The 16,178-nt window shown below is 45.4% G+C and overlaps 1 protein-coding gene across 1 annotated transcript in view; it reads right to left on the reverse strand.

The window, feature by feature from the left end:
- Window positions 1–16,178, reverse strand: part of CNTNAP2 (contactin associated protein 2) — a 1,530,550-nt gene that overhangs the window by 25,648 nt on the left and 1,488,724 nt on the right. The window lies entirely within an intron of this gene.

The raw sequence follows: 16,178 nt of genomic DNA on the forward strand, positions 1-16,178 counted from the left end.
CAGAACGTGTCATCGGGCATTTACAGCATCCCCCACCCAGTATCTGATGGACGTTTTGGAAGCCAGGACACTCTGCCAAGTCAATCGCAAACACATACATTCTTACACATGTAAGAACCACCCCCCCCCCCTCAGGAACTAACTAAACTAACATTCAGATAGGGTAAGTCTGAGTAGAGGCATTTCCAACGTGTACCGTTTAAATCAGCATGACCACACACTGTCACACCAGTGAAATCAGTGAAAGGAGCGTCTTTTTGACGCTCTACCCCGAGCGCTAGAAGCTGTCCAGCAGAAATGAATGTGGAGGGAGTCTGAGAATTTCCTGGTCAGTGTCGCTCAGGGTGGTTTCTGGACCAGCAGCATCAGCAGTTCTGGGAACTTGTCGGACATGCAAAATCTCACAATCAGAAACGAGGGGAGTGTTTTCATAAGCCCTCCTGTGATTCTGATGCTGGAGGACGACAGACGTAGGTGGTGATAACGCAGTGCTGCAAACCCACGCCATAGGCCTCCCGTGCTTTAGGGGAGAGCACAGCAGTCTGTATTCTGGATGGCAGATTACATTCATGTGATGATTACCTTTCAAACACAAGGACAAGGAGGTGAGATATTTACCCTTCCACTTGAACTGTGAGAAACAAAGACACTGGAAAACAGAAGGCTAGCTACTTCTGTAAAATGTTGAATTCAGAGCAGGGGATGTTTCTCACTGGGGCATGAACACAGGTGAAGCAGTCCCGTATAAAAATTTACCCGTCGTTAATCAAAGAATACATGAATAGAGAAGGGAGCATGCCTCAGAGGCACAAGAAGTGGGTGTATTGGTATTCACTACCTTCATGAATCAGTGCGTGGGACTGACCAGTACTAGTCCCGTGTGAATTTCAATTGATGGAAGAGATGTGACATTGGGGATGATGAAGAATGGTAATTCTGGGGATTCAAATAGGATCTTAGACATGTACGTAAAGACATTTTAATGAAAGATTCTCCATATTTTTCTCCTGCAGTAAGATTCAGTCTGTGATTTTGAGCTGGAGCATGTGCCACTCAGGATGGACAGGTAGGATGTACCTGCATCTGGAGGGTTCCTTTGATGGCCGGAAAGAGGCTCTGGTCCCAACGACACCTGTGCTGGTTTGTTCCCTTCTCCCTCCCTTGCTTTCTCCTCACTGACTGCAGGCTACTGAAGGATTCATACTTTGTCTCCTGGTCCAATACCAGAATTCCTCATTCTAAGTCCACCAACGTGCCTTCCTCACAAAGAGTTCAGATATTTAGTTTCCATTCCCTCCCTCGAGCGAGCTGCCTTCCCTTGAAACATCCTCAGACCAAGGAGACTCAGTGACTGCTACCAGAGTGGAAAGGAAGACCTCAGCTCCTTGCTTCCCCAAATTCCTATCTGGTTTCACCTGAGGTTGAGGCACCAGGACCAGTGGCCCCTTGGTGGTAGGAAACTACAGAGGAACAACCTCAGCTCCATGAGCTGCTTCTTGCCCGTAAACGGAGAGTTCTTTTTAGCCTGTCCAGCCCTGGCATAGAGCTCCAGAAAAGGGAATTCTGGGGCTGGTAGCTACTGCCACCTGGTGGGACTTCAGCTCAGTCCAATTGAATTCAATTCAATTCAGCTCAGCTCAACTCAACTCAATTCATCACAGGTCTTGACTGCCTGGTAGCAGTAGCAGGAAGAGACTGATACAAGGTTTTATCCTAGGCAGCTCACAAACTGGCTGGGGGAAACAAACATATGTACAACCTCCGACTAACACAACTGAACACAAGCTGTATAATAACAAGAGTTAACATTTTTATAAAATGTGCTAGATGTTTTATAAAAATTTGGTGTTTAATTTCCTGAACCACCCTATGGAGAAAGAAGTGGCATTATCTGTGTGTGTAATGTATGAGGAAATGGAGGCTTTGCTTCAGGCCTGTCGTCTCCTGAGGCCAGGCAGACTGACCTTGGAGCCTCTTAACCATGATCATTTTCTGAGCTGAGAAAGACACTATGTGTTTGGCAAAATTATCAAAGTCTATGGTAAACCAGTGAAGCAAGTTTGTGTGGGGTTCTGGAGAGGTAATTTCAGGAGAGGTAACACGAGAACCAGGGTTGTTCTTTTTTACCAGAAGGTAAACACATTTTTAAGTGTACAATGCAATCTCTTCAGCTCTCGGCACTCGGCTCCACGGCAGGTCTCTAGGACTGACTCCTCCTGCAGAATGGAATGTTCCTTTTGACGACCAACTCATAATCCCCCTCCCCCAGCCACTGGCAAGCACCGGTCTGCTCTCTGCTCCTATGAAGCTGATTATTTTAGATTCCTGATATAAAGGATATCCTGTAGTATTTGTTTTTTTGTGTGTGTGTCTGGCTTATTTCACTAAGCATAATGTCCTCCATCCACCTTGTAGCAGATGGCAGGATTTCCTTCTTCTTTTTTTTTTTTTTAAGGCTCAATACTCTTCCATTGAATGTGGAGACTACATTTTCTTTATCCATTCATCTGTGGGTGGCTTTTTAGATCATGTCCATGTTTGTGCTATTGCGAACGATACTGCAGTGAACATGGGAGCGCAGGTATTTGTTTGAGATCTAGATTTCAATTCTTTTGGGTGTATATTCAGACATGGAATTGCTGGGTCATATGGCAGTTCTCTCTTTCTTTCTTTCTTTCACAGTTGACATTCAATATATTTGTATTACTTATGGATATACAGATAGTGGTTAGGCATTTATATAATTTACGAAGTGATCCCCCTAATAAGTCTAGTACCCACCTGGCACCATACATAGTTATTACCATATTGTTGACTACATTCTCTACACTCTCCTGTGACTATTTTGTAACTATGGCAGTTCTAGTTTTAATTTTTGGAGGGACCTCCGTACATGTTGTGCATAGTGGCTGCACCACTCCACATTGCCACCAATTTCTCCACATCCTCACGGCTTGTTCTTTGTCGTAGAACTCGGCTCTGACGGTGAAAGGATGGAGAACTGCAGGTTTAGTGTGTTACGAGATTCACGTCCTGGGGCCTGTGGGGTCTGTTGGGTCCGAGCTCAGGCCAGACGGGGAAGGGCCTTGAACGACACTTTAAGATGCTTGTATTTCAGTGCGAAACTCAAAGGTGTTTCAGCTGCCAACGCCTGCGATGGGAACTGCATTGGAAAGGTAATTCTAGTGGCAGCTTAGCAACTGCTTTGAGCAAATGGTCTCATTAGCCCTCAGGACCCTGGAGCTCCCTGGGCCAAGCAGGGACAACCTTGCAGGCAGGCCTAGGCCATGAGGATGAATCAGGGCTCCTTTTGTTCTTCCCTAGCATCTTCTCGCTCACCTGTTGCTAAGCCGTTGTATAATCTATAATGAATTGGTCTTGGTTTTGTTTCCTCTGCTAGAGATCTGGGTAGGGAACTTCTGACTCCGTTGTATTTCATATGGTCCCTAACAGGTCTCTCAACTTTAAGTTAGGGCTGGCTTCCCAATCACACCACAGAAAATGAACAGCTTCAAAGTTGTAGGTATCCGAGGGGTCCCAACTCAACGTGGGGTCCCCACTTCTTAAAGAGCTGTCCTCCCCTGAGCGTCTCCCCCTGAGGTGACCGCCAGGGGGGATAACAGACACAAGGCAGGTGGCCAGAGGGGGTTCTGATGGTAGATTGGGGACCAGAGGAGTGGTGGGAAGGAACAGGGGCTCCCAGGTACAGGCCTGCGGACGCTGTGAGCTCTGCTGGAGACGAGCTGTCACACTTGCCTGTTCTCTTAGGGGCGCTTTCACTCTGCTCTCTCTCTCTCTCTCCTTCAGCCCCTTTCTGCGTTTCTCTCTATTGGGAAAAATCCCCTGTGTTTTCAATGCTTCTTTCTTTCCTGAAAAGTGACTGGGTCACAAAAACCAGGGTTCTGTTGCCCAAGAAAACAGACCCCAAACCCCCAAATCTGGATAGGGTTCCAAAGCTGGTTGATGTGTCTCTAAAGACTGAGTCTGAGACCCATTCCCCTGGGGTGGGGGTGGGGGGGGTAGCCTGCTACCAGTGGGCTTGAGTTCTGTTGTCCTGACCGTTCCAACTCTGAGCCATGTGGTCACAAGAATATTAAGAGCTCCTTCCAAACCCAGCCTGGTGCTCATGTGTGCACTGTGTTTTGCACATTTGTGCTTTATTTCATTAAGTTTCGTAGCAACCCTCTGAGCTACACAGACCATCCACACTTCATGGACGACGAAACAGGCTTAGAGAAGTTAGGGCTTTGGAAATGAATGAACGCTCGTGTTTCATATAAAAAACAAAGACGTCCAACGTTTTGTGTTATTTTAAATTTCTCTCTGGAATATACACTCTATTATGCTGTTTGCATATTCCCTTGGATTGTTTGCATTTTGTAGTCAGGGGCTCTATAGAAATGGCATAGTGAGGCTTTAAAAAAAAAAGGGTGTTAGAGACTGCTTCGAGACCCTTTCACTGGTGACTGAGCCAACAACATGGGGTTTGAAAATGCTGTGAACTGATGTCAAAGCTTTGCCAGCATCACGTAAAGCACCCCAGCAAGTTCTGGAAATGCTTGTCTGGAATGAAACTCCATACTTCTCAAGAACACCCAACGAATGTTAGTGAAGCTATCACTTTAGCGCATTTGAGCTTCTTACAAGCGAATTATGCTAATCTAATATTGATTGGACTGGTCTCATACTGAAATCAAATATTAAAAAACGATTTACTGTAAGCAAGTACTTTCTGCAGGGAGATGTCGTGGCCAAGGCGTCATGCGGGGGGGACCCTGCTCTAAAGCATGCAAATGTTAGAAATGTAGTACAGTCACTTCTGAAATTAAATCCTCAGGCTGTCATTAGGCCTGGAATGTCTTACATTCACGGTGACATGGGTTAGAGAAAAACACCCCTTTTAGGATACGGACATAATTCCTGGCAAAACCTCACAATGAAATGCTCCTGACAATACTTTTAAGGAGAATGCAGCAATCACATTTGCAATGCATTAGCATGCTTTCCCTGCTTGTCTCATTCAGTGGCTGAATACCAAGTGAGAGGCGGGAGTGTTAGGAGAAATGAAAAGAGGAAAGGGAACATGAATGAGAAATGAGAAGCACGGGGAGAATAAAGCCAGCTGCACCGGCTTGTGTCAGAGGTCCAGGCACATGCTCTCCTCTGGGGCTGGGCAAACGCTTTCGTACCTGCTTCTCCAGGGGCTTCCCACCCACTTTCCTTTGAGACAGTGTAAGTTCATCTATGTATCTGTCTCGTATATCCCATGGGATCTGCTCATCAGCTGAGTTTTGTAATGTTTTACACTTTTTAGAGTTTCCTATCAATATTCTTTTTTTTGGGGGGGGGGAAGGATGTGATATTATGAAATATGAAATATCGCTGTAAAGTGAATTTTTCACTTTTTGTGAAAAAGAGGCAAATGATCTTAGAATGCCAGTGAGACTTAGGATGGCAGTGATGGAAGACTTTTTGATACGGAGCTATTGTGTGCCCCTCGCCGTGGTAGGGCCTGGGGAAGTCACCCTTCTAAAGACTTTGTGGGATCCATGGGAGATGGCAGGCCCTGGTCCCAGCCCAGGGGAGCTCAGCTTTGCTCAGCAGACACTGCTGGGACGGACAACTGGCCCCAAAGCACTGTCTGTCCTCTGTCGCTTCCCTCAACTCTTGGGAAGAACAGGTCCCACTGGTGGCAGTGGGGGTGGTTTTCGGTAATTCACAGACTGGACACTCAATGTCATCAAGTCACAGAGTGAGGAAGCCATTTCATTCTCAGTCCCCTTTCAGACTTTCAAAGGCTCCATTTCAGACTGGACTGTCTTTTTTACCACACCCAAATTTTGATATTTTTCCCCTTTTAACAAAGAGAGAACCGCTGCTTCAGCAGGTAGCAGGACTGAATTTCATAATACTTCCATAGTATGTACTTTTTCCCCCCATCACTACTTTATCATTACAGCAAGCAACACTGGTATTTCATTTTAGGGTTGCCATTCAAAATTTCCTCTTAACATAAAAGTTTTCAATATAAGTTTATTTAAGTAAAAAGAGAGAGTCTATTTAAAGAAAGGTATTAAGTAAGTAAAGGAGGTAACCAGAAATGGCAATGATGTAACAGGAAACGGCAAAAATATGACCAGAAATAGCAAATATTGTCAGTTGGTCCTCAAATTACGCATCTTTGGGGCAATAGTGTTGTGCAGGAATTTGGTGCTCCTCCAAACCCCTGATTTTCAACCTTAAGCACCTCTGTTTCACTCACACAGAATTCCATCTTCCTTCTGTCTGTTCATACTTAATTATCTGCGATTATCCATCACTTCAGAACTCCAGGGTTCCTAGTCCTTCAAAGGGAGCTCTGAACGGTTTCCTCCCAAATGCTGCCCCTGGTTCTACCTGGACCAGGTGTGTTCAGTCCCTCTCCATAAGGGCCACAAACCAGGAATCTGGACCTCTGCTCGATTTCCAGTTTCCTTGGGGGTAGAGGCTGAACGTTCTCTGTCTTTATGCTCCTTGAAATGTCTACAACAGCGCCCTGCACGAAGTAAGCCGCCGGTGCCTGCGTGCACGGCCGTAACTGAGACTGTCTATTTATTAAACAGTCTGCCATTCAGCGTTAGGCTGTGTGGGATGGGGCCGCGCACTGTGGACATTTAGGTACGACCACGTTCACTGTGGGCCGAAGTGTGTCAGCCTCATGGTGTGAAATGGTGTGGAACGGGGCCTTGAAAGACGAAGGGGGAGTAGCAAATCGAGATCTAATAGCTCGTTATTGTTTCTTCCCAGAAGCACATTACCCGGAAACCTGTCCATCCCACTGAAAACGCACTCTTCTCTGAAAACACTGTTGTCTTGCTCCTACAGTGACACTCATCTGTGAGCGCTGAATCCCCACTGCTGAATAAACCCTCCACAGGCCTGCAGCACAGAGCAGTGGTTAGGCTGCACCTAATGGAATAAGCAGGAAGTGGGTTGGAAATCACTGCCTGGGTGAAGCTTTAAATGATTCTTGTAAAGTGAGACCGAAATGAGACTGGTGAGTTGTAACTGGCTGTACAGTTGAAAACACGGCCAAGGTGCTGCTGGGAGGGCAGTCACCCTAAATTGTGAGTCTCAGGCTCAGGGCTGAGCAGCTGGGTCTCCCCTGAGAGAAGAGCTGATGTGTGTGGTTAGGCTGGCTACAATGTCCCCATTTGTGCATAGCTGTATGGACAGGCACCTCAGTGGGTCCCAGAATTTATTATTCCCAGAATAAATAAGTGGGAACTAACCATAACCAAAACAAACAGAAAACCCCCCGAACACAACAACAAAGAAAGCTGCGCATTCATCTAAAAAAGCAAAAGAAAACCAAAGAAACTTCATTCCTCAATTCTGACATGCTCGGATGACAAACGTTAGGCAATGCACCGAATGCTGGACTCCAGACGCACTGTCAGCTCCCTGCTCTTTTAGGCAAATTTTCTTGTCTTTCTGACCAGCTAGCTGCCTTTCAAAAGATGCTTAACTAGAATTAAATCCATATTCATAATTGATGTATAAATTATGTGCTATGATATTTCATTAACCTTCGAAAGAAAGACACTAATGAAATTTCTCTGTACTTATTATATGCTTTTCTCTCTCATGGAGGAAGGCGGGACTAAAACACGCAGGTGTTATTTAAACAGTTCTTGACCTGTCACACACGGTAACTTAATTACAAAGAGGCAATGTGCTGGGAGAAACAGAACCTTCTACATGGTCTGTAAATCTTTTTCTAAGGATAAAACAAAATTCGATTTTTTCAGCAACAATAAAAAAAAAAAAGCCTTCATGTGAAGATATCAGCCTACTACACTATTTCACAAAAAGAGAAAGTATTGCATTGTTATTTGTAGAAACTTATTACAGTCCCTGAACTTTTAGGGCAAGTCTATAGGTTGAAATCGTCATTTGCATTCCTAAAAGCTAGCCTGAAAGCCACAAACTTATTCTGGTTGCTGGTTCATGTAATACAGTTGTGATTACAATACAAAAGGGAGGACGTGATCCTTCCGCTGCTTCCAAAACACATCTGGCATCATACAGAAACACACATCTCAAAGATAAATTCTCCATTTTCTCCGGAATGTTTCCAGTTGTCAGACATAAGACAGAAAGGCTGGTGGCCCTTTTCTGAAGCCCCAGGAGCTCGCTACACGGCGGGATTTTTCAGGGCTAAGAATACCAGGCTGTGCTGAAAGTACCAAGCCCTTTCAGAAACACGGACCGAGCCGTCAATCACACCACAGGCTGGGTGCTGTGATTTACTTCATTAGAAATGCAGGTCTGAGTTTTCCTCTAGTAAATATAAGCTGCGGCTTCCAGAGACTTGCTCTTGGAGAACAGAACACGAATGCGTGGTCTGAGCCTCCCATGAACTTGAAAGGAATGGGCCTACTTCTTACTCACTGGGTTTTATGCAACTTTTGCATGTTTACTTGAGCAGCAGTAGAAAATTACCAAAATGCCGTGTATAAGATAACCGAACTGAAATGTAGTACAGAAAAAGAATGTCTTGCTCTGTGTGCCCTGCTTCTGCTAAACATTCATGTATGTATATATTTACTTATTTATTTTTAGGCTTTGGAAAGCCCTTCTAAACTGTAGCCAACACGATAAGGAGAGTGAGAATAAGCTTTTAAGGTTTTTCCTTAATTCCTCTCCAAATCATTGCCGAGTATTTAGCCAAGACCAGCTGCCCAGGGTCATTCGAAGCTACCTCCCAGGGCAGCTGGGGATTTGGGGGCAATGGGGAAAGGAGGAGAACAGGGTGCTGACTTCATCTATATCACCAGCAGTATAATGAAGTGTAAGCTAGAAAAAGTGTGTTCACAAAATTACATTTCCAGATAATGTCAAACGGAATGATTCAATAAAATAAAGCGTGGTTCCCTCCTTTGTTCTCACTTATACTGTAATTCCTACCCCAGGAGGCCTGTCTCACCCAAGAGAAAAAAAATCCTTTGAGGACTAAGGGTGCATCGCAGCGTAAACATGAAAGCGTTAGGAAACGGATGTCGGAGGTAGGGGTTGAACGCAATGGTTTTCGCAGGGTGACGGGAGACCTGTCGAGCATACAGAAAAGGACTGCTGCCAGAAAGGGAGCTGGCAGGGTCCCCGACTTGCTCCCCATGTTACGTAATTAACAGAAGAAAGAATTCAAATCTTGGGACCCTGACACATGCGATCATGTTCAGAAGACAAAGCCTGCGTGCTTTGAGGCTGAACCTCAAAAAATGGAATGATCGTCACATGAATTTGAACAGCACAATTATACCCTCCCCAGATGCTACAAAGGAAAGGAGCCCAGGTGTGGACTGGAAGGCCTGGGGGTATGAAAATGTGTTTCTCCCCCCAACACCGTTTTCTCCACTGTACCTCTAAAACCAACTCATTCTTTTCTGAGGCATGTAATAGCCTACTAGGCTGGGGAAACACTGACAGAAGCTGTCTACGTTTCAGCGAAGCATTTCATTAAGTCTCTCACAGAACTTTTGTGGTCAAGACAGATAGCGAGGTAGTATTTTAAAGGTCGATTTTTAATGAGATGAACTCTGGGTGGAATTTGATCAATGGGTGGAAATTGGCTTCAGGGGAGAATTTTGGTGGTATGATTCCAGGCTGACATTTTATTATTTTATTAATTTGGATAGGGACATCCGTGGCACATGGACCAATGGGTTATATGGCATTGAGTAGAAAAGGGTCGTTATACATGAGATGACAGGACCAGGAGCCAATGGGACATTGAGAGGCTGAATTCCAGATCTAACCAGAAAAGGTTAGCGGACACAAATACCTACTTTTTCTCACTGAAAATACTGCCCACCTCCTCCCATCCCCCAAATCACCTTCCATATGACGTTGTATGGGACACACCTGATGACACCATGTGCCCTCCATCCTGTCTCTCCAACGCCAGCCCTGAGAGCACGAGGGTGTTTTAATTATAAGTGACTTTGGAGCTAAGAGTGAGATGTGGTTGAGTCAAGGAAAGGATGGAGTCTAGATCCTAATCTAGGACGTGGTTTCTGAGACTGTCCCCTAGCGTGGTCAGAATGAGCCCAGGACTGTGCAGTTCAAGACAGAGCATTCTGAACAGGCAGCAGTACTCAGCCAGGTATACAGCAGACGGCCACCGTGCCTGGAAACAACGGCACATGACAGTCGGGGGAACTACAGGTCACTACCCCGGCTTTTGGAAAATCCTCTTTCACTGAAGATCCCCTCCCCTTGTGAACCGTTAACCACTCCCGATGGTACCAGGGTAAACCATTCAAAGTTCAGAAGAAACGGAAGGGCAAAGCTAACCCCAGCGCTGCACCTGCCTCTGTCTCTAGGTCACCTAAGTCAAGAGACGGGTACGACTCAGGTGTGGTTTACAGGTCTGTTCATTTCCACATGCCTTTTAACAAAGGGCAAGTGAAATCTCTCCAATATTCGCCTGGAGCCCTTCATTTTCAGCTACGACTGTGCTAGTTGCATGCTTATTTTCCCAGCTGGGCAGAGTCTCTAGTCCTGTTATTATGCTACTCTTCTAGCTCCCTGTACATGTCATGGCACTTCTACCTCCACTTCAGAAGGTGCAAATTACAGTGGCTGCAGCACCTTCAAGAAAATGTCATTTCCTCGCGCTGGCAGTCATTTTCTCTTGGTGTCATGCTGTGTGCTTTGTTTCAGGGTATCGAAGCTTAAAATATTTTATGGGTCAATTGCATTAATCTCTCCTCTAAAATGTGTTATTGTGAACCCTTGGCATCTTGGGAAAATGAATCTACCTGTAAAGATGTTTTTCTGTCTGAATGAGGATTTACGTCTCTTGGCAGGAGCACATTTCGGTGTTTGTCTTGAGTGTCTGGAATGCTTTTTTCAGCACAGGACACCCGACAGCAGGGCCTCGTGATGACTTTCAGGGACTCTACACACTTATGCTTTCAAGGGCCCTTTTCCCCATAAACAAACAGACAAATAAACAACCCCTCCCCCCCCGAAAAAACAACCCCAAAAAGATATTTTAGGACAGTGTTGGTATAAAGATAAATATATTACTATATGAAAACATTTTCTTCCACCTAAAAGTTCATTGTTTTTCTTCTGATTTTAAAAGAAATTAAAACATTTTCATGGGTCCCTAAATGTATCGCGGCTGTAGGAACTATTGCTACTGAGCCTCGTGGGTACGTCGGCCCCTGCAGAACACATCCGATGACCTTTCTGGATGGTCTGGGGCTTGACTGGGGACACTGCTTTATCAGGCCATGGAGAAAGCTGTCAAGTGGCCCTGGGTTTCGCATTTTGAACAAGGATTTGCAGCCACTTTTCTTTTTGGCCATTTGACTCTGTCTTTCTTACAAAGGTGGAGTAAAAGCCATGCTACTATACTCTATAACATGGCTGCCTTTCTGCAAGTAGCTGGAAATCACAAATCACTTGATGCTCTCTCCCTCCTGAAAAGCATCTTTACCTCCACCAGCATTTAAAAATTGGTGAGCCATTTTAAAAGTAAATGGGTCATCTTCTTTGAAAGATGACATTTCTTTAGCCACAATGCTATCTACCATCTATACAACTTCTTTTCAATGTTTGGTCTTGGGCCAGATTTCCAGGAGAAACTGTGCTTTCTTATTCTATTGCAAGATTGAGGTGAAAAGTCTTATACAGATCAACTTTCTCATGGTGTCTTCATTCGTTCATACCAGGATTTATTGAGTAACCACTGTATGCTAGATGGTGGGGATTCAGTACTGAAAAAGAGTTCCTCCCTTCATGGACTATAATTTAATCTCATGTAACATTGTATATTCTGACAATATACAGTAATATTATTTGTTGTGTGAATTAATGGCTGAATCAATCAGTGGAAGGTGAGAAGGCTAATTCTTTAGGGTGAGCTCAAAAACCAGCTGAGCATCATTCCTTTCCTCTGGGAAAGAGCCCACTGCTCTGAAATGATACTTCACTAAGAAAATTACAGCAGGGACAGGGGTGGAGTGAGAGGGGAGAGACTATTTCAGCCAGGATGATTAGGGAAGGCCACTGCTGAGAGTACAATGGAGTCAGCTTCCGGGGAGCCATGTACTTATCTGGGAAAAGCATCAGAGACAGAAGGAACAGCGGGTACAAAAGCCTGGAGGGAACACCTACACATGTGTCCTGGCTTCTCCTCAAAGGCTGAAACTAGGGGCTGGAGTGAGGGTGGATCCTGCTCGCCCAGGTGTAGACTGGTGGACTTTCAAGCTTCCAGTTAGCAGCTTTGCATTCCATCTGGCATGTGAGCATGGTGGGAGGGGGTGGGGTCCTCCTGGTGAGGGAGCCTCACTGGTCTGCAGCAGAGGTGATGCTGGAAGGACGGTGAGCTGACAGAGGCCTGGGATGGGGCACTTTAAGACTGCAGGGAAATGGTGGGACAAGGACCTTTAGTAACCCACAGTATGACATTCGCCCAAATGTGTATGCACCTCAGCATACACAAGTGCAGCAATCAGACCAGACCAACAACCACAGCAGAGACCTATGAGGACGCTGCTGGGGGTTGAGTTGGGTCCCCTAAAAAGTTATGTTGAAATTCCAACCCCTGGTACCTGTGAATGTGACCTATTTGGAAATAGGGTCTTTGCAGATGCCATCAGTTGAAGATGAGGTCCGAGATGATTCGAGTGGGCTCACATCCAATGACTGGTGTCCTTATAAGAAGAGGAGAAGAGACGCAGATGCACATGGGGAAGGGGCCATGTGAGGATGGAGGCAGAGATGAAAGATTTCGGTTGCCACAAGCCAAGGAACACTAAAGACTGCCAGCAACGACCAGAAGCCGGGAAAGAACGGTTTCTCCCCAAGTTCCCAAGAAGGAGCCAACCCTCCTGACACCTTGATGTCAGACTTCTGGTCTCCAGAACCGGGAGAGAATGCATTTCTGTTGTTTCAACCACCTAGTTTGTGGCACCTTATTCCAGAGCCCTAGGAAGCTAAGTCCAACCCTGAAGACTGTGTCATCCCAGCCTGTGTGCTTCCTGGGAAGCAGACAGGATGGGAAGAGATGAAATCTGCGCCTCAAAGAAACGGAGTTAACTGAAAAGAAACACTTTTCAAATGAGGTAGTTCACTTTCAGCACAAGCGTACATCATTCCCCAGCCCCAACTAAGAACATAGGAGGGCCTCAGAACAAGATGAGGCCTGTTACAGAAAACGGAATCAACAACGCTTCATTTTGCTCATCTGAATTTACCAAATACAATTTTAAGCTCTTTACCAGCTAATAAAAATGTTTTTTTTCTTCCTCCTCACAAATATTGGAACCAAGAACGGAATCGTTCTGGTGTTCTCTGGAGTTACTTCTCCTGTAAATTTGGGGCTCCCACTCCACCAAGTCCTTCATGCAAACTCTGTTTATTTCTTCTGAGCGGAGAAATCTTACACAGATTTTTTCAGTTCATCAAAAAATACAACAGGCTCCTTGATTAGTCCCCATACCTGCTAAGGCCTGTCACTGAAAGGTTTGATTCCTGGGGTTTATCTGAGTTTTCAAATCGGACAAGCCAGCTGTGTGCTGTACAAGTGTGTTATTCAGAGATGTGTATTTGTTTCCCTTAAAATAATACAAATTTAGGGGTAAAGGTTGATTTCCTGGCTAAATGTTAGTCCCAATACAAGAAGCTTTTGACAATAGCTGTAATTATTCTAATTGTATTCAAAATCCTTGGTAATAAAAATACCAGAAGCTAGAGATGGACACGGAAATATTAATGGGATATAAAATTGAAAATTTGGGGTTTGCTTTTTTACTTTTGAAATCAAGCTCAGTGAGGTATAATGGGCACTCAATAAATCCACTTATTTTAAGGATACAGTTTTGCCAAATACTGTGTAATACACCTATGAAAGAATCATTGCAACCAAGAGGTGGAACATTTAAGTTGGAAGTTTGTAGAAATTTCCTTTTCACTTCCTGATACTTGTGTGTTCGCGTATTGTGTGTTGTGTGTGTGTGTGTATGTGTGTGTGTGTATAGATTCATCCCTGGAATATTACTTAAAATAACTCTCACCCTGGTGGAAGTCTCCTGAAAATAATTCTATTTGAGATTTCTAATAGTCCTGCCATTTGTGTAAGAAAATTTATAGAACAGTATAGTCTTGGCTTAAAAATCTTATCAGATGATTCATAGGAGATGTTTTTCCATAGTAAGTCCTCTCCCTTCCCTTCCCATTTTTTCCAGGTCCCTTCAGAGATAAAAGGGAGTGTTTCACAGACAATGGGGTAACATGCCAGCCTCAATTTCCAGGTGATGGGGGTAGGCATCACTCCAGAAGCCATAGTCCTGCATAACCAAGCATGAACCCGTGACGATATAAAAGCGGATCTGTAGTCTGTTTAGTGACATCCGCATTGGCGCCCTCTCTTCCGTTTCCAGTCCTCCCACCTCCCACCCTCAGCATTCTCTGAGGGCCATCACTTCAGTGGGCATTCTCAGAGGAACCACACTGTACCTAATGGGCTGGAAAACGGCCCCCCACAATCGCCGGGTGCCGGCCCTGCTGACCGTGGGTCCCCGAGCAGGCAGCCAGGGCTCTCTCCAGAGGGGCCTTTACCAGCATTTGCATTCAGAATTAAGTAGCACTGCTTTTAGACCACATTTCATCCAAGTTGAGTTGCCATCCCTCAAAATCACTTTATCTACCCTCAGAACCTGGCCAGTCCCGTTCTGAAGGGAACAGATAGAGTGGCCTGAGATACAGGGCAGGTGGCTTTGGAGAAAGGTAAAGAAGGGGACCTGTTCTATGGGAGATGCAGGTGAGGACAACAAAAGCTTAACTGGTCCTGTGTGATTCAGGAGGAAGCCTGGGATTGAGGGGTGCCCCCTCAGGCCTGCTGCCCTCCAACGCCCAGACCAGCACCTGGTATGTGTTGGGAACACCGTGTTTATGGACTAAACGAAGGGGTGTAGCCACCGGCAGCGGGGTCCGCATTTCTAGGTTTTCCTTGGTTCTTGTTTTTCAGTTCTTAGATCTATAAAATGGCCGGGGACACGTCAATCAGTTCAGAGGTGAAAGGACTCTTTCTGAATCACCTGACAAATCAGCTGAAGAATAAAGATCAGACTTGACAGCGTTTGCTGCTCACAGGGAGATTTTAAAGAACAGCGTGTCTGCTGAGGCAGAATCAAACCGCGGAACACATTAGAGCCACGAGAGCTCTTACAAGAGATGGACTTGAGCTGTTGCTTGCCACCCCTCTAATAATTTATGATATCACTAGGAAATGTTGCTTCTGAAAATAAGAGAACCTCTGAAAAGAATTCAGCTGAAGTGCATTTTGTGGTTACAAACACCTACTGTCAGAGACAGCATATCGACTCCAAAAGAACACAAGGACTGGTTGCAAGGAACTAGACATTGACGGGCTAGTTGAATGGATGTCACACACTGTCCACTACACGAAGCCTCAAACAAACAAAACACATTGTGTCAAGACCAAGGTGTTACTAGGACTTAATGCTCATTCATCCCCTTTTAAATCAAATCTCGCATCATTATGCAAGAATGAGAAGTAAGTGGTGTAGTTCTGGAATCAGAGAGCTGAACCAGCATCCTAGCCCTGCCACATATAGCTTTGTGGCCTTGGACCAAAGTTCCTTCATCTCTTTGAGCCTCAGGTTCAACACATGGATTGAGGATCTGGACTTCTCTTTCCCACATTCCCTGAGTCTAATCCACCAGCAGGTACTATCAGCTGTACCTCTAAAACACATCAGGAAGTGGCCCACTTTTGCCCATCTCCATGAGTTACCATCTAGTCCAAGCCACCATATCTCCAAACTGGATTCTTGCTGTGCCAACAGCTGGCCTCCTTGCCTCCACTCGTGTTCTCCCCACAGTCCATTACACGGAGGCCAAAAACCCTCCAGTGACTTCCCAAAGGAACTGTCTGCCACGGCCCACAGGCCCTCTACAGACCGGTTGCTGCCTCCTCTCTGACCCCAGCTTCTACTTTTCTCCTCCTCCTCATCTTCACCATGTCAGCCACACTGATTTCCTTCTTTTCAGGAGACGCCACGGCCTTTGCTCCTGCTGGCCCTCTGAGCTGGGCCCCCCTTTCCCTACTTCTGGATCCTTCAAATCCTCCCTGGAGGGCCCTTTCTAAATATCTTACCTCC

The sequence above is a fragment of the Rhinolophus ferrumequinum genome, chromosome 26 (assembly GCF_004115265.2).
Source record: "Rhinolophus ferrumequinum isolate MPI-CBG mRhiFer1 chromosome 26, mRhiFer1_v1.p, whole genome shotgun sequence".
NCBI classification, from domain to species: Eukaryota; Metazoa; Chordata; class Mammalia; order Chiroptera; family Rhinolophidae; genus Rhinolophus; species Rhinolophus ferrumequinum.